Genomic DNA, 18,518 nt, shown 5'->3' with positions numbered 1-18,518 from the left:
ATAGTTTTAACTTTCGCAAATGTGATACCTATAGCATTTGTAATGCAATATGTGTTGTATTTACGTGACTTAGATGTATTGATATTACAAATAACAATGCCGTTTAATTTTTTTAATAATTAATAATTAAATAAAAGTTATTGTAATTTATAATGGCAATAGCTTAAACTTTTGTAAATAACTTTTGTGAAGATTATGTTCAGTGTGTTTTATTGTGATGAAAATCCAAGAACAGAAGTTAAATATTAACATATTTTTGTGACATTTGTAATAAAGCTTGAAACATTGAGAATACATATTTGAACCAGTTGTTGTTGAATGGTTGAACAGATTTATGCTGTGCTGGCACTGAGTGATGTTGTGGTGGCGACAAGTGATGCTGTGGCGTTCAGTGATGCTGTGGTAGCGCATAGTGATGACGTGGTTCCCCTGAGTGATGCTGTGGTGGTGCTGAGTGATGCTGTGGTGATGCAATAGATAGAGGGAGGGCGATAGATAGATAGATGGGAGGGCGATAGATAGATAGAGGGAGGGCGATAGATAGATAGAGGGAGGGCGATAGATAGATAGAGAGAGGGCAATAGATAGATAGATAGATAGATAGATGGAGGGCGATAGATAGGTATACATATAGATAGAGTGAGGGCGATCGATAGATAGATAGAGTGATGGCGATAGAGTGAATGCGATAGATGGACAGATAGAGTGAGGGCGACAGATAGATAGAGTGAGGGCGATAGATAGAGTGAGTGCGATAGATAGATAGAGTGAGGGCTTTAGATAGATAGAGTGAGGGTGATAGATAGAGTGATGGCGATAGATAGAGTGAGAGAGATAGATAGAGTGAGGGCGATAGATAGATAGATAGATAGATAGATAGATAGATAGATAGATAGATAGATAGATAGATAGAGGGCGATAGATAGAGTGAGGGCGATAGATAGATAGATAGAGTGAGGGCGATAGACAGATAGAGTGAGGGCGACAGATAGATAGAGTGAGTGTGATAGATAGATAGATAATTAGATTGATAGATAGATAGAGTGAGGGCGATAAATAGCGTGAGGGCGATAGATAGATAGAGTGAGGGCGATAGATAGATAGAGTGAGGGCACGTTACTCTCTTCATTCGGCCTCAGACTAGTACAACTCGGCTTCCGCTTCCGTTCCAACCAATGTTAAATGGCTGCCGCATGGTTGCCTGGATCCTACTAAAAGTAGCCCAAATGTGGCCCATTGTTCTACACTGAGGCAGGAAGGTCTGGGCACTTGATATAGCCAGACCTCCCAAATTGAACAGCCTACATCCACATCAGAGAGGGTGCAAGGGCTCTGGGCAATTATGTTAAAATGTCAAACAACGTTATTAAATCAGTCCAATATTTTCTATTGTTTATTCATCTGCAAATAGGTAAATCTCTCCCTAAAATGTCAATCAAGTATATCATGAAAAAACAAGTATATAGAATAATGCAAACAGTGTTAAAACACGCCTCGGTGCCTTACATAGCAGGAACAAAGAAAACACAAAGCAAGAAGTTGGATAACGTCTATAATGCACCTTTCAACAAGCATTGAAAATGCAATTGGTCGTTCGTTTGTTGATGTTAGATCTCTTTGCATTTTAAATGGCAATACCATTTACCTTTGTGTTCTGGAATGAGGAGTAAAGAAGAATGGCATTGAATGGAGAGGAGTCAAGCAGAGTAGTGTGGAGTAAAGCAGAGTGGTGAGTGGAGTAATGCGGAGTGAATTAAAGCAGAGTGGCGTTGAGTGGAGTGGTGTGGTGTGGAGAAATGTGGAGTGGAGTGAAGCTGAGAGGAGTGGAGTAAACCAGAGTGGTGTGGAATGGAGTAAAACAGAGTGGAGTAAAGAACAGCAGAGCGGAGTAAAGCAGAGTGACGTTAATTGAAGTGGAGTAAAGCAGAGCGGTGTTGAGTGAGGCAGAATGGCGTCGAGTGGAGTAAAGCAGAGCATAGTAAAGCAGAGTGGCATGGAGTGGTGTGGAGTAAAGCAGTATGAAGCGAGTAAAGCAGAGTGGAGTAAAACATAGTGGAGTGGATCTTGAGTGGAGTAAAGCAGAGTGGAGTGGAGTAAAACAGATTGGCGTTGAGTGGAGTCAAGAAGATTGGCGTTGAGTAGAGTGGAGTGGAATAAAACAGAATGTAATTGAGCAGAGTGAGTAAAGCATAGTGGTGTTGAGTGAAGTGGAATAAAGCAGAGTGGCATGGAGTAAAGCAGAGCGGTGTTGAGTGGAGAAAAGCAGAGTGGCATTGAGTGAAGTAAAGCAGAGTGGAGTTGTGTGGAGTAAAGCAGTCTGGAGTGGAGTAAAGAAGAGTGCTGTTAAGTGGAGTAAAGCAGAGTGGCATTGAGTGGAGTACCACACCACATCACTACCCTAAAACACTACCCCTAGCACGACCCTCCACGATCCCCAGTCCGGTCCCCACACTCAAACACTACCCTGCACAACCCCCCAGCACTACCCTAAACCACTACCCTACACTACACAAACACCACAACACTACCCTAAACCCTAAACACTACCCCCAGCATGACCCTCCCTCGACCCCCCGTCCGGTCCCCACACTCAAACACTTCCCTGAACGACCCCCAGCACTACCCTAAACCCTAAAACACTACCCTACACTACACAAACACCAGAACACTACCCTAAAACACTACCCCCAGCACGACCCTCCCCGACCCCCAGTCCAGTACCCACACTCAAACACTTCCCTGAACGACCCCCAGCACTACCCTAAACCCTAAAACACTACCCTACACTACACAAACACCAGAACACTACCCTAAAACACTACCCCAGCACGACCCTCCCCGACCCCCAGTCCAGTACCCACACTCAAACACTACCGTGCACGACCCCCCAGCACTACCCTAAACCCTAAAACACTAACCTACACCAAAGTACAATAAAATATTTAGATAATTCAGAAATACAGTTTGGAAAAGTTTTGAAATTTATCCAGGTCACAGACATAAATAGAAAAACTCACAACTTGGCACTATTAAATCCAATGCCTTGTGTAAACACATATTCCAGTGACTGCAATGTCCATCAAGTTGTCCCAAGTTGGAACAAGATAATAGCAGTATATATTTCGGAAATAGTAGGAAGTTCAGCTTTGTTTGTACCACAAAATTGTCATTTGTATGCAAATTCCCAAATCACTATGAGAGAGATTAGTGGATGCTGTTGTATTAGCCAAAATCTACATGCCCAGATCTTTAAAAGGTACCATACATTTCGGAAGATTTGAAAAACTGATATGGGGGTTAGCAAACTTCACCCTGGAATTACTAGGAAATGATACACAATCCTCTGTGATCGGAAATGATACACATCACTTTAAACTGCAACCCTCTCTCCCACTGTAAACCGGTAATTGCCAGGGCACCGGTAAGGATATGTTTACTTTTATGTGTTTACTTTTCATGTGTTTACTTTTACCAAATGTTTTTAGAAGTACATTTTAAGTACATTTTAAATGTTGTGTAAAAGCTAGGTTTTAACACCATAGGAATTCACACTGTTGTGTGCTATTATCAAATGTACTTAAGAAAATTAAATTAAATTCAACCATATAGTTTTCCAAGAGTTTTCAATGATAAATGAATGGGCTTCTGTCATTGATTGTGGATATTGTTCATTGTCTTACCGATACCCCTTATACTTTTACTTGTTATCTTTGGACTGTTGAAAATAAACCAAAAAGTCAACCGAGTATTGGAATACTTTGACCATTAATTCAAACAAATATATTATTGAGGAATGTAAGATCCTCCCACCTATGCATGTGTAATTGGGAAATATCTACTAGTGTACCTGTTTATTTGTTAATATTGTGATTATTAGCCTAGCCATACCTTTTTGGTTTAGCAATTGACCCAAAATGCTTTGGACATAACTTTTTATAGAATCGGCCGCTATGGGTAAGTGCAGTAGTATTCAAATTGTATGTATTCAGTAAAAGTTCTGAATTGTAAATGAAGACTATACGGTTAGCATAGAAGTATTTGCTTAGTATTCAGCAGCAGCTTGAATAGTAGTCTGGGTAAAGTGCAGTAGTATTCAAATTGTATGTATTCAGTAAAAGTTCTGCATTGTAAATGAAGACTATACGGTTAGCATAGAAGTATTTGCTTAGTATTCAGCAGCAGCTTGAATAGTAGTCTGGGTAAAGTGCAGTAGTATTCAAATTGTATGTATTCAGTAAAAGTTCTGCATTGTAAATGAAGACTATACGGTTAGCAAAGAAGTATTTGCTTAGTATTCAGTTAGTGTTCAAGAATAATCACTCACATATCAGTAGTCTTCATGCACTAGCCTTCACAAAAAGAATACTACAGAATACTAAAATTGGCATAAAATAGTCTTCGAATGCTATAAAACCACAGGTTAACCACTAAATGTAGTATTCCACTTCGGTAAGGGACTCCCCGGTGCGCGCCCCGGGGCGCTTCATAAAACTACGTTTTCCGGGGTGCTCACCGGGGCGCACACCGGGAGCGCTCCAAGGCAAAAAACAAATAAAAATAAAAAAAAATTGGCAAAATTGTAGGGACTGGTAGCCCGATGTGCCTTTGCTATGTCTCAAGATATATGCTCAAGTGGTTTTTATGAAAATTAACTTTGAAAAAATATATATTGGGCTACATTGGGCTATATATATGTTAGAGCCCAAATGTAGCCCAATGTAGCCCAATGTAGCCCAAAGATGGCCACCAGAGACAAAAAAAAACAAATGTAGCCCAAATATCAGCCAGATGTAGCCCAAATATAGCCCAATGACAGAATGTCCCAGAGTGTTCTAAAGAACAACTAGAGCGCTAACAGTCTTACTTATAAACTGAGACTTATAGTTAGGAATTAGCATTTAAAAAACCTTTGAAATTCACTGAAAAAAACATAGGTTTCACACCAGTTATAGTTAGGAATTAGCATTTAAGAAAACTATTAAACCATATAGACACTCATACTGATACTAAGAAAAACATCTAATAACCCATGTATATACACATGTAGTTACTCACCAACCCATGCAACCACTTATACCCAAAGTGAAACACTAATACATATATTTAAAAATTTAAACATTACTCACTAATATTTATTTTTCAGAAAGACACACATTCACTGGATGGTGTCATCAGTGATGTAATGAGTGATGTCACTGACCATGCCATGAGTGATGTAATATGTGACGTCATCAGCAGTGCATTGCACGCGCAAGTTATAGTGAGTCCAACTAACTATAACGTGGGAATTTCAAGGGTTTTATGTCAGTAAAATTTCCAGCTAACTATGTTTGAGCTCTGCCGCACTGATGTGCGGTCCTGTTGTTTTGTCAACCAACAGAACAACGTAAGGCACAGGTGATGCTATTAAGGGATTTGAACCAGCATGTCAAGCGGCAGCAGTGTCTGAGGCAACCCACTGGGGTAACAATTTGTGCACTATGAAGTATGAGGCACGAGTGATTCACTTGAATAATACGGACGCACTACAAATACCACAATGCCACGGGGGTGGCCACACCCTTGGAGGCGGAGGAACAGTGATTAAATATGGTGCCGACAAAGACTCTCTGTGTCTCAGCTTAATGCGAAGAGCCCCCGATGAAGTGTAAGAGCACACGAAACGGGTTGGGCCGGACTTAGGATTTGGCGAAGCACTTTGCTGCTGGACTCTGCTGTTCTCTTAATAAATGAAGGCAAGATTTATTCACTGGTGTGTGGCTCCCTCATTGCAGACGAACTTTGGTTTGGGATTGAAGTGGCACAGTCTGGGTCACAAGGTGAGCTCTGCTGCACTGATGTGCGGTCCTGTTGTTTTGTCAACCGACAGAACAACGTAAGGCACAGGTGATGCTATTAAGGGATTTGAACTTGCATGTCAAGCGGCAGCAGTGTCTGAGGCAACCAACTGGGGTAACAATTTGTGCACTATGAAGTATGAGGCACGAGTGATTCACTTGAATAATATGGACGCACTACAAATACCACAATGCCACGGGGGTGGCCACACCCTTGGAGGCGGAGTAACAGTGATTAAATATGGTGCCGACAAAGACTCTCTGTGTCTCAGCTTAATGCGAAGAGCCCCCGATGAAGTGTCAGAGCACACGAAACGCATTGGGCAGGACTTAGGATTTGGCGAAGCACTTTGCTGCTGGACTCTGCTGTTCTCTTAATAAATGAAGGCAAGATTTATTCACTGATGTGTGGCGTCTCATTGCAGACGAACTTTGGTTTGGGATATATATATATATATAATTCACTGAAAAAACCATGGGTTATAGACCATATATAGTTAGGAATTAGCATTTACAAAACCTTATTTTACTCACACAAAACCATTGAAATTCCATATATAGTTAGTTGCACTAACTATATATCGCGCACCAGCAATCCACTGCTGATGATGTCACATATTACATCATTCATGACATGGTCAGTGACATCCCTGATGACATCACTGATGACAACTCAAATGACATCACTGATGACATTATCCAATGACTGTGGTCCTGATTCACAGAATGAACTTAAGACTCAATCCTAAACTTACTACTGTTTTGGTATTCACAGATTGCACTTACTACTTTTGGTATTCACAGAATGATTTTACTACTTTTGGCATTCACAGAATGCACTTACTACTTTTGGTATTCACAGAATGAACTTTCTCATTTCGGTATTCACAGAAGTTAGGACTCCTAACTTTAGGACTCCTAAATGCCTTCTGTGAATACCGAAAGTCTTAAAATTAGGATTTTTCTCAATTTAGTAGTAGTAAAGTTAGGAGTCCTAACTTTACTACTACTAAATTGAGAAAAATCCTAATTTTAAGACTTTCGGTATTCACAGAAGGCATTTAGGAGTCCTAAAGTTAGTAGTCCTAACTTTACTACTACTAAATTGAGAAAAATCGTAATTTTAGGACTTTCGGTATTCACAGAAGGCATTTAGGAGTCCTAAAGTTAGGAGTCCTAACTTCTGTGAATACCGAAATGAGTAAGTTCATTCTGTGAATACCAAAAGTAGTAAGTGCATTCTGTGAATGTCAAAAGTAGTAAATTCATTCTTTGAATACCAAAAGTAATAAGTGCAATCTGTGAATACCAAAACAGTAGTAAGTTTAGGATTGAGTCTTAAATTCATTCTGTGAATCGGGCCCAGTGTTACTGTAAAGTTAAAATATGTCTTACATATTGAAGAATGAGTGGATGTATAAGTGTCTGGATGAAGAATTTAGTAGGTGCATGACTGACTGTATGAGAGAGTGATTAAATGTGTCTCACTGAGTGCATGGGTTAGTGACTTAACTGTCTTAATTTGTGAATCATTATGTCTGTTGTTCTGTAAACTGCTGAATGTGTTAATCAGTAGCTATATGAGTAACTATATGGGATATTCATTGGTTGCCCAAGTATTTGTATGGGAGACTAAGTATGTGTGTGAGTGGCTGGGAAATGTATGACTCTGTGCATAGATGTGTGAGCAGTTGATTCACTAGATGTATGGGTTCAAAAGTGCATGTGGAAACAGCTGCATGGGCGGTTGACTGTGTGCATGAGTGTACTGGTGAGTGAATGGATATCTCAGTGCAACATGTCAAAGTAAGTACATATGTAAAACACAGTACATGTGAGAGTGGACATATATAACCGTGCATAAGAGCCAATGAATGTGTGAGTGGCTGTATGGATCATTATGAACTTGTATCAGGGATCGTATAGGAGAGTAAATATGTGTTAGAATATGTTTGAATTAGTAAGGTGTGTATAACTGTATAGTTGAGGAAATGGAGGTGTGATTGATTCTTTGCATGACTGACTAGATGTATGAGTAACTCCATGGATGAGTGACAATCTTTGAGTGTCTGTTTACACTGATTGTATCTAAGGTTATATTAGAATCTGAAGAGGTTCATCGTATTATCACATGAATGATATTATCGGTGATGTTGTCAGTGATGTCATTTGAGTTGTCATCAGTGATGTCATCAGTGATGTCACTGACCATGTCATGAATGATGTAATATGTGACATCATCAGCAGTGGATTTCGGGTGCGCGATATATAGTTAGTGCAACTAACTATATATGGAATTTCAATGGTTTTGTGTGAGTAAAATAAGGATTTGTAAATGCTAATTCCTAACTATATATGGTCTATAACCTATGTTTTTTTCAGTGAATTTCAATGGTTTTTTAATAGCAAATATCAAAAGCTTTAAAATGTCAAGTGCGTGGTAGGTAAAAACATTTTCGTGTCTATGCACGCTGATGTGCTTTGAACGCTGCCCCCTCCCCCCCTCTTTTCTTTTAGGAGTATTCTCTCTTTGCAGATAGTGAAGGGTAAGTAACGCAGGCCTTTGCCCCCGTTGTAATCCGTCGTGCCTGCTTCCCTCTCCATTTGATTGATTGTTATCCGAGCATTTACTGTTTTAGAATTGGTTCTCTTTGGTTCATTCTCTATTTACAAACAAGCACAGAGTCGCAATACTCTGTTTAGTCTTTGCAAATAGTGAAAAATCGTTAGAAACAACAAAAGGAATCAAGCAAAATCAGTAGGCCACTAATGGGATCTCTTTTTGACCTCGCTAAAATAGAAACATTAGGAACAACCGCTCATGAGAAATATGAAACTAGTGAGAGGAACTGAGCTCGACGCCATGATGGCTGCAAGACAGCTCGGCTCCGCCGCCCACCCCGCCCAAAACAACGACAAACCCTATGCAAATATTATAAAAATATACAACACACCAGCAAAGTAACAGGGTAAAACGTTTTATTAAATAACTATTTACATGGCAGCCTGCTGCAACATCGATCCAAACAAGCCTTTGTATTTGGGGCTCAAAATCAACAAGTAACAGGGTAAAACGTTTTAATAAATAACTGTTTACATGGCAGCCTGCTGCAACATCGATCCAAACAAGCCTTTGTATTTGGGGCTCAAAATCAACCATCAATAGTAAGATTTTCATAGGTGAGTGTAGGTTCATGGTTTTCCATCCACAGACTAAAAGCCTGGAGTGGAAGTGAAAGAACAATAACTAGGTAAGAAGGAAGGCAGAGGCTGTGGGAAGGACTCTGGATATGGTATGTTGCTTGGTCCCTGAGATGCTTCGATGTCACTGCCTTGCACAAATGGCATAAGTCCTGGATGTTGGGTGCCATAGTTGAGGGTTCCGAGCAGCGCTTGTAACACTGTCTGAAGCTTATTTGCACCTGCTGCAGCTTCACTATTCTCAAATTAAGTGGGGGCTGTTTTTGGACCTGACTGCATTGGAAAACAATGTGATGCGGTGCCTCCCTGAACCGCTTGACGGAGGCCCCCGAGGGGCGGTGTGATGGCGCGGACTCGGAGGGGACGCTTGGCTCCTGCCCCCTCCCCAAGTCTTGTTGCCCTGGTGTGGCCTAAGATCGCCCCCGACATAGGCGGCCGGCTCCCGGGGTCAGGCGGAACTTTTTGCCTTTTAGTGACTCTTCCATTCTGGACCTTGTCCCACAATCCGTTTGACCTGAAGACACGTCCTGTGGTGCCCTGGTCCGACGATCACATATGCCTGCGCCAGGAGACGGCGTGGGGTGCACTAGAAGGGAGAGGCGGCGCGAACGAGACTCCCCCACCTCCCCAGGTCGAGGTTTCTCAGCTACAGCCCAGCGCTTCACTCGACCATCTGACTTGCGCCCGCTCTTGCGACACAGTGCCTCGCTCGGCCAGCTGAATTGCGCCTGTTCTTGCTATTACAACGTCTCACCCGCCATCCAACAGAATTGCACCCAATCTTGCGGTACAGCGACAGACGGCTGCTACGGAGCTCACAAAATGGCGGTCGGCTCCACAGACTTGGGCCTGGCCTGCAAGGATGGCTCTGGGCAACCGTGGAACTCGGACGCTTCACTGCTAGGGCATGGGCCCCATTCCCAAAAGAGTCCCCTCAGCCTTGAAGATTCTACAACAGTCACCGGGATCCCCGACTCCCGCAGACTTCCGGTGGGGAGCGACTGCCATGATTGCTCGCGGAATGGCCACGACGTAGCCACGGGGTGCTCTCATGCTGACGCCAGCTTCAGTCCGAAACATCCAGAAACACTGTAGACTACCAATTCGATCAGTTCTGGTGGAGCCCCAACGTGACCCGGTAGAGAAGAACTTGCCCTCCCATCTTTGACTGATGGTTCTTGTTGCCTGTCCCTTCTGTTGTCATTTAACAGAACTTTTTGGACTGCTGAAAGGGGTTGTGTTCCGACCGCTGGTTGGTGGAGACATTTTGACTATATTCTGGACCTGCGTTGTCGCGTAATGCGTCATATGACGCACCGCGTTAGCGCACCCGGAAGTGCTCCGGTGCGCGAGGCACAGCTTCCCGGAAGCGATCCAGGGCGCGGCGCGCAGCGCGTAACGTAAGCATAACAGGTCATGTGACTTGTTAATAAAAGTTTTCATTGGTTCATTTTACTTTTGTTTTTCTAATGATGGAAGGCTTGGTCATATGACCTAAAAATAACACTTTTCATTGGTTTAGAACATTTTTTTTTCCCAAATGATGAAAGCCCCACCTTTTTTTTCTCACTCTGACTTGTAAAGAAAAGGACCCAGATGCATTTACAGTTTATCACTAACAATGTTCCAGGCTAATGTATTTTCCCGGGAAATTTACAACTGTCCTGCAAGTAAAATATTCCTATTTCGAGAAAAAGGGCGTTTCTTCGTCCCATGAGGGAGCCGTTGAACAAAAGAGGCTCGACCTGCTGTCTTAGTCGCTGATAGGCATGAATATCGGATTCTTATTGATCACTTTATGTTGCAGGAGTGGAAAACACAACAGCCCTTGACCATTTATCTTTACTGCTTTCCTGCGTATTATACCTTTTAACCGTCATGTAATCGGGCTGCTTTATTTCACTTGCCTTTTACTGATTCGAAAACAGTGGCTATTATTCAAAACTTTACCAATCTAGGTACTACTACCATATTTTGTTTTAATACCTTTATTGTGAAAATGTCAGTATACAAATACGGGCCTATAACCACGTGGGCCGGCCACGGAGCAAACTGTAATCGTATATGATGAGGGGACATTTACACTGTAGAAGAACGTAACGGGCGGGCCATTAGGTTGCAAGAACTAAGGTGTCTAACAGTTGCGGAATCGGTGGACGTACATTTTATAATTAAAGTACGACAGGGCCAGTTACAATAAAATTATCTAGATATACATTTGCGGGCAAGTACCATGGGTGACGTTAATTCGAACTTTCAATAGTACAGTAATCAATAACACATCAGAACTTAATCTCAATAGGGATGTCCAAATGTTCAATCAGTACTCGTCCCCGCCCGCCATGTGCTTCAAAACTGCATACGTATCTCGTGATATCAAGGCTGGGCAACCAGTACACAACAAGGAGTTACGAGTCCCATTTATACCGGCGCCATTTTGGGCGAGGCCGGGCAGGTCCTGGATATAGTCAAAATGTCTCCACCAACCAGCGGTCGGACCAGAACCCCTTTCGGCAGTCCAAAAATGTTCCGTTAAATGACAACAGAAGAGATAGGCAACAAGAACAATCAGTCAAAAGAGGGGACGCTTTCGGGAATGGGGCCCATGCCCTAGCAGGCAAGCGTCCGAGTTCCAAGGTGTCCCAGGGCCATTTTAGTGGACCAGGCCCAAATCCAAATAGCCGGCCGCCATTTTGAGAGTCCTGTTGCAGCCGCCTATCGCTGCACCGCAAGAGTGGGCGCAATTCAGCTGGATGGTGGGCGAGACGCTGTAGCCGCAAGAGCGGGCGCAACTCAGCTGGATGGCGGGCGAGGCACTGTGCCGCAAGAGTGGGCGCAATGCAGCTGGATGGCGGGTGAGGCACTGTGCCACAAGAGCGGGCGGAACTCAGCTGGATGGCGGGTGAGGCACTGTGACACAAGAGCGGGCAAAACTCAGCTGGATGGAGGGTGAGGCACTGTGCCGCAAGAGCGGGCGCAATTCAGCTGGATGGTGGGTGAGGCACTGTGCCGCAAGAGCGGGCGGAACTCAGCTGGATGGAGGGTGAGGCACTGTGCCGCAAGAGCGGGAGGAACTCAGCTGGATGGCGGGTGAGGCACTGTGCCGCAAGAGCGGGCGGAACTCAGCTGGATGGAGGGTGAGGCACTGTGCCGCAAGAGCGGGTGGAACTCAGCTGGATGGAGGGTGAGGCACTGTGCCGCAAGAGCAGGCGCAATTCAGCTGGATGATGGGTGAGGCACTGCGCCGCAAGAGCGGGTTGAAATCAGCTGGATGGAGGGTGAGGCACTGTGCCGCAAGAGCGGGCGGAACTCAGCTGGATGGCGGGTGAGGCACTGTGCCGCAAGAGCGGGCGGAACTCAGCTGGATGGCGGGTGAGGCAATGTAGCCGCAAGTGCGGGCGCAACTCAGCTGGATAGCGAGTGAAACACCAAGGGGCGCCCCACTGCAGCTGAGGAGCCTCCACCTGGGGAGGCGGGAAAGGCCCGTTCGCGCAGCCTCCCCCCCCCGGGGCACCCCACGCCGTCTTTTGGCACTGCATTGTAGGATGGCCACACCAGTGCAACTTGCTGGACACCACCTCGGTGCCATCCGGATCTCGGCGCGTTGTGCTGCCTTCAGCCTATTCGCACATCGGTCCGCTACTGACGCCGCCTCACAGGCCAACGGATTTTGTAGGCTTTTTATAGCCCAAAGCCGCATAACAGGTCATGTGACTTGTTTATAAAACTTTTCATTGGTTCATTTTACTTTTGGTTTCCTAATGATGGAAGGCTTGATCATATGACCTAAAAATAACACTTTTCATTGGATTGGAACATTTTTTTTTCCCAAATGATGAAAGCCCCACCTTTTTTTTCTCACTCGGCAGTCCAAAAAGGTTCCGTTAGATGACAACAGAGGGGACAGGCAACAAGAACCATCAGTCAAAAGAGGGGAGGGCAAGTTCTTCCCTACCGGGTCACGTTGGAGCTCCACCGGAAGTCATCGAAGTGGTAGTCTACAGTGTTTCTGGATGTTTCAGACTGAAGCTGGCGTCAGCATGAGAGCACCACCATCTCGTGGCTCAGTCGTGGCCATTCCGCAAGCAATCATGACAGCCGCTCCCCACCGGAAGCCTGCGGGAGTCGGGGGCCCCGATGACTTTTGCAGAATCTTCAAGGCTGAGGGGACGCTTTCGGGAATGGGGCCCATGCCCTAGCAGGCAAATGTCCGAGTTCAAATGTGTCCCAGCGCCATTTTAGTGGACCAGGCCCAAATCCGGAAAGCCGGCCGCCATTTTGAGAGTCCTGTGGCAGCCACCTATCGCTGCACCGCAAGAGTGGGCGCAACTCAGCTGGATGGCGGGTGAGGCGCTGTAATAGCAAGAGCAGGCGCAATTCAGCTGGCCGAGCGAGGCACTGTGTCGCAAGAGCGGGCGCAACTCAGTTGGATGCCAAGGGGCTCCCCACTGCAGCTGAGGAGCCTCCACCTGGGGAGGCGGGGGAGGCCCGTTCGCGCCGCCTCCCCCCCCCCCCCGGGGTGCCCCACGCCATTTTTCGGCGCAGCATTGTAGGATGGCCAGACCAGTGCGGCAACTTGCTGGACACCACATCGGTGCCGTCCTGATCTCGGCGCGTTGTGCTTTCTTCGGCCTATTTGCACAACGGTCCGCTACTGATGCCACCTCACAGGCCGACGGATTTTGCCGACTAAAAGACAGACCAAAGCAGCCCATTGTTGCTTTGAGATGGCTGTTGCAGCAGGCTGCCATGTAAATAGTTGTTTAAAATGTTTTTTTTAACGTGTTTACTTTGTTGGAGCGTTGTATATATTTATAAGTTATTAAAGTGTTATAATCCTACTACTTTGTTGGAGTGCTATATATTTTTAATGTGACACATAATTGTGAAGACTTTGATGTACAAAAAGGCATCCCTGGAATCTTCCGCTTCAGGCTCGGTCCCACACACCCTTACAGTGAGAATCCCCTCCCCAATCACAATACAGGATCGTTATCAGATAGTAGGAACGCGTATGGTGTGACGGATCTCATGGGGTGGGGGCCTTGATCTACTGTAACTCCTTTGAAGAGGGGTGATTCTTTACAGTTGGGGCCATAAACTACATCCGCAGGGCTAGGTGATAGCCTGGGACCGGCCTGGACAATCGGACACAGAGGAAGAGGAGTGTCAGAGGGTGCGGTAGTGAATAGGGTGAAAGGGAGGTGTTGGGCAGGCACAGGGTGTGATTCTCAGGGAAGAGCAGCGCAGATGGGGGGAGGTTTATGGCCCATGCATGAGAGAGAGAGCGTGGGTGACCAGTGCGTGGGGAAGATGCTTGCGAGGGTGGGGAGCCATGCTGAGGATCGGCGGCGTGCAGAGAGTGGGTCTGGTCAAGGCATCTAAAATGTCTGCCGTGCACGACAAAAGTGTGGCATTGGAAAAAAGGCAAGATGGCGCAGACAATGTTTATCAATACGGATTAATTTATAACAATTATTTTTAACAATATATTTACTCGCAGTGACAAAATGGCGGTCAACACTTCCTGATTTCCTTCGAATCGAACGTTAACAGACGTCAGGCAGCAAAAAAAAAAATCCGCTCACGCGCAGCCGCTGGAAGACATGTATCAACATATATGAGCATCCTCAACCACCCTCAGAAAACATAGGGGGTCAGGTTACGTCTCCCGTACCCCCTTATACCCATTTCCCACATTGTTTTTCCTCCATCTTGTAATTTAATTGAAACGAAACACAAAATGGCGAATTCCCATTTCGCTACCGGTTCGCGACCCGGTTCACGAACCGGGAAGCGCTTCTACCGCGAAAAATCTAACTTTTTTAATTTGCCCCACGGGACCCTTTAATAACGCCAACATCATTCCTAGGGGGTCAAGAGGGGTCTACCTTGCCCCCTTTCATTAAATTCCCCCTTCGTTTTTCTCCTCCTCTTGTCTCTCGATCCAACCGAGAGACAAGATGGCGGCCGTTCCGGACTGTTTAGAATGTTGACAGACACCGGAGAGCCAATCAGCTTCGCTTCGCAAAGTTCCGTTTCGCGAAAAGTACGCGAACCGGAGCGCTACCCGGGACGCTGTCACAGATATATCTGTTTTTTAAAACGTTAATTTCTCAAAATCCACTGGAGCACATATATTGGAAAGGGGCGACCAATCGGTCCCCCCGAACGTATGGTGGAGTACCCCGATCCCCCCGGGAAGCCATTTTGGGGCGGGAGGCGCGTCTCGGCTGGTATGCCCGAAGCGGCGTAGCCGGGGCGCGCTTTTTTCCCGCCCAAGAGTGGGTTGTCCTAGACACCGAAGCCGTCCGCCACGCCCAGGGAGGCGGGAGGAGGCGGGTTCACGCCCGCCCAGAGAAGAATAAAAGGAGCCACAAGCCAAGGAAGCATCCTCTTGTTCCTGTGCTCTGAAGCTGCACCTCCTCGCTGCACGTGAGCTCGAGACTGAACAAAGAGCCATTTTTGAAATTTGTAATTTCTCTCTTTTCTCTTCTAGCACTGCAAATCGCGTTCAGGATCTTTCACCTACGGAAAATGCCGGGCAAGAGAGTCGCAAAGAAGGTCAGCACCGACCAGATGCTACGGATGTTGGTGAAGGACATGGCAGAGATGAAGAGAAAAATGGCGGCCAGGGACGGTACGGGAAGGCCAAAAAGACCCAACCCGACGGAGGCCCCGGCCGGAAGAAGGAAGAGGGCCAGGAATGGGTCAAACGAAGATGAGGTCCCAGTTCCGGGGGCTCTCCCGGTGAGCCCTCCTAGACCAGCGGAGATTCCCGCGCCGGCTCCTGCCGAGGGCCAGCGGATCCCCGTTGTGGTTACCCCGGTGGACGAAGGAGACATGCCTCCGGAGTTGGCCGCCCAGTTGGCGGCATGGCTGGGTAATAGCAGCGGGCGCTCAGTGGCTCCGGGGGACACGGCTGAGGAGGCCAAGCAATTAATGAGGCAGTTGCGGCAGTCTCGAGAGGCCGCAAAACCTCCTTGTCCGTTTGTTTCCCCGCAGGCTCCTGTAGAGCAACCCGCAGCTGGCACGAGTTTGGCAGCAACGGCGGTTACAGCTTCTGGCTCAGGTAAGCAGCTAATGCCGATTGCGGGGAAGGGGTCTGTACCCTCGAGAAGGGAGAAGTTGGCTCAGCATATTCCGGTGGAGGTCAAAGAACGGATATGGGCTGAGAAATACGTAAACATGTTCTCCTTACTAACCGACCATTATGAGATTGAGCATGTGAAAGTTCAGAAGGAACTCATGCATCCGAGTGTTTGGCGCGAAAAAATGGCCGCCTTTAGAGTCGATGAGACGATAGGTAACTGGGGCAGGGCATTTGGCATATTCACTTCGATTATGGGGGAACGGAGACCTAATTTGTTGACCGAGTTACCTGTGTACCAGTCACGTATTATGGAATATTCGCAGACATATGTTGGCAATGAGTGGTTTTGTTATGATAATATTTTTCGTAAGGCTAAAGAGTTCGATACGTCCCTGACTAGGGATTGTTACGACTCCATTTCTTGGCAAAAAATGGAACAATCTGGCATGTTAAAGGCGCCATTGTTGGGGGGGGCGGGGGTGAACTTTCCCGCCAATCTTCCGGGGCCCCCTTTCGGACAGGGGCAAGTAACGAGCATCACCCAAAGCCGAACGGCAATACAGGTAAGAAAGGGGTATGCTGGAACTTTAACAGGGGAAAGTGTACGAGGCCCCACGGGTCATGCAAGTTTAGACATGAATGTGGGGGGTGTGGACAGTCATCGCATCCCGAGACCATGTGCAGAGCCAAAACGGGTGATAACGGTAGTAGGGCAAGCGCCAAACAGGTCTGACAAAGTCCAAAGGGCGGCTTTACCTACACCGGTTGATACCATGGCAATGATTCCTTGGCTCAGCGAATACCCTGATCATGGCTCCGCTGGGGTGCTGCGAGACGGTTTTTCTTACAGTTTCTGCATCCCGGTGGGGAATTTTCAGGGTAAAGCACAGTGCAGGAACCAACTTTCGGTCCTGCATAATACGGCAGTTGTGCAAGCAAAAATTGGGAAAGAAGTAGCCCGTGGTCGGGTGGCAGGACCATTCGACACGCCACCAGTTCCTAATTTCGTTTGTTCGCCTTTGGGAGTGGTCCCCAAGAAGGACCCGGGTGAGTTTAGACTGATACATAATCTGTCAGCCCCGAGGGATTTGTCAGTTAATGATGCAATAGACCCAGGGCTTTGTTCGGTGAGGTACGCATCCTTCGATGATGCAGTCGCCATGTTGAATCGCCTGGGGCCCGGAGCGCTGATGGCCAAATCTGACATTGAGTCCGCATTCCGGTTGCTCCCGGTACACCCGGACGATCAGCGTCTCCTGGGCTTCATGTTTCAGGGGCGCTATTACATGGATAAATGTATGCCAATGGGCTGTTCCATATCGTGTGCTTATTTTGAAAAATTCAGTTGTTTTCTGCAATGGGCATTCACAAGGATTACGGGTTTTCAGCATGTCATGCATTATCTAGACGATTTTCTGTTTCTGGGGGCAGCCGGGGACACAGAATGTGCACAGGCTCTAAACGAATTTTGTGATTTGATGAGACAGTTTGGTGTGCCATTGGCGCCAGGTAAGACTGTGGGGCCCTCAACTTCGCTCGAGTTTCTTGGAATAGAGCTTGATTCCGAAGAAGGTTGCTTCCGCTTGCCGGAAGAAAAAGTGCGTAAATTCAGGGCTTCGCTTGTAGCATGTATTAGAGAAACTAAGGTGAACTTGCATCAATTACAGCAGACTGTGGGGCAGTTGAATTTCGCCCTTAGAGTGATGCCAATGGCCCGCCCCTTTTCCCGCTCGATTGCACAAGCCATGGTCGGTCTTAAAGAGGGGCATCACCGCACGAGGCTCTCGGCCGAGATTCGCCAGGACATGCGCATTTGGTTGGCATTCCTGGCGGACTTCAATGGTCGGGTTGTCTGGACGAAGCCGGTGGTGTCCTCCGAAGAGTTGGGGCTGTGGACAGATTCGGCGGGGAGTATAGGCTTTGGCGCCATCTTTGGCAATCACTGGTCGGCTCAAACGTGGCCGTCATGGTGGCACGAGTGTGGACTTACAAGTAACATTGCTTTTCTTGAACTGTTCCCTATTCTGGTGGCTTTGAAAACATGGCCTGAGGGGTTTAGGGATCACTCTGTGGTGTTCTGGTCAGATAACATGACCGTGGTTGAGTGCATCAATAGTCAGGCAGCACGATGCAAGTGGATCCTGAGGTTGCTCAAGGAAATTGTTTTATTATGTATGCAATTGAACGTGCTCTTTAGAGCAAGGCATGTGCCAGGGGTACTGAATCAGGCTGCTGATGCGCTTTCTCGTTTCCGTATGCAGGCCTTCTGGGGTTTTCTGCCCACAGCGGACCCGGTGGCGGCCCCATTTCCCGAAGCTCTCTCGGTGCCCCGAACTACAAAACCTCGTGGGAGAGAGTTTAGCACCCAGGACAAGGAAGGCATATGA

Source organism: Lissotriton vulgaris, chromosome 5 (genome assembly GCF_964263255.1).
Source record: "Lissotriton vulgaris chromosome 5, aLisVul1.2, whole genome shotgun sequence".
Classification (NCBI taxonomy): Eukaryota; Metazoa; Chordata; class Amphibia; order Caudata; family Salamandridae; genus Lissotriton; species Lissotriton vulgaris.
This window is presented reverse-complemented; position numbering follows the sequence as displayed.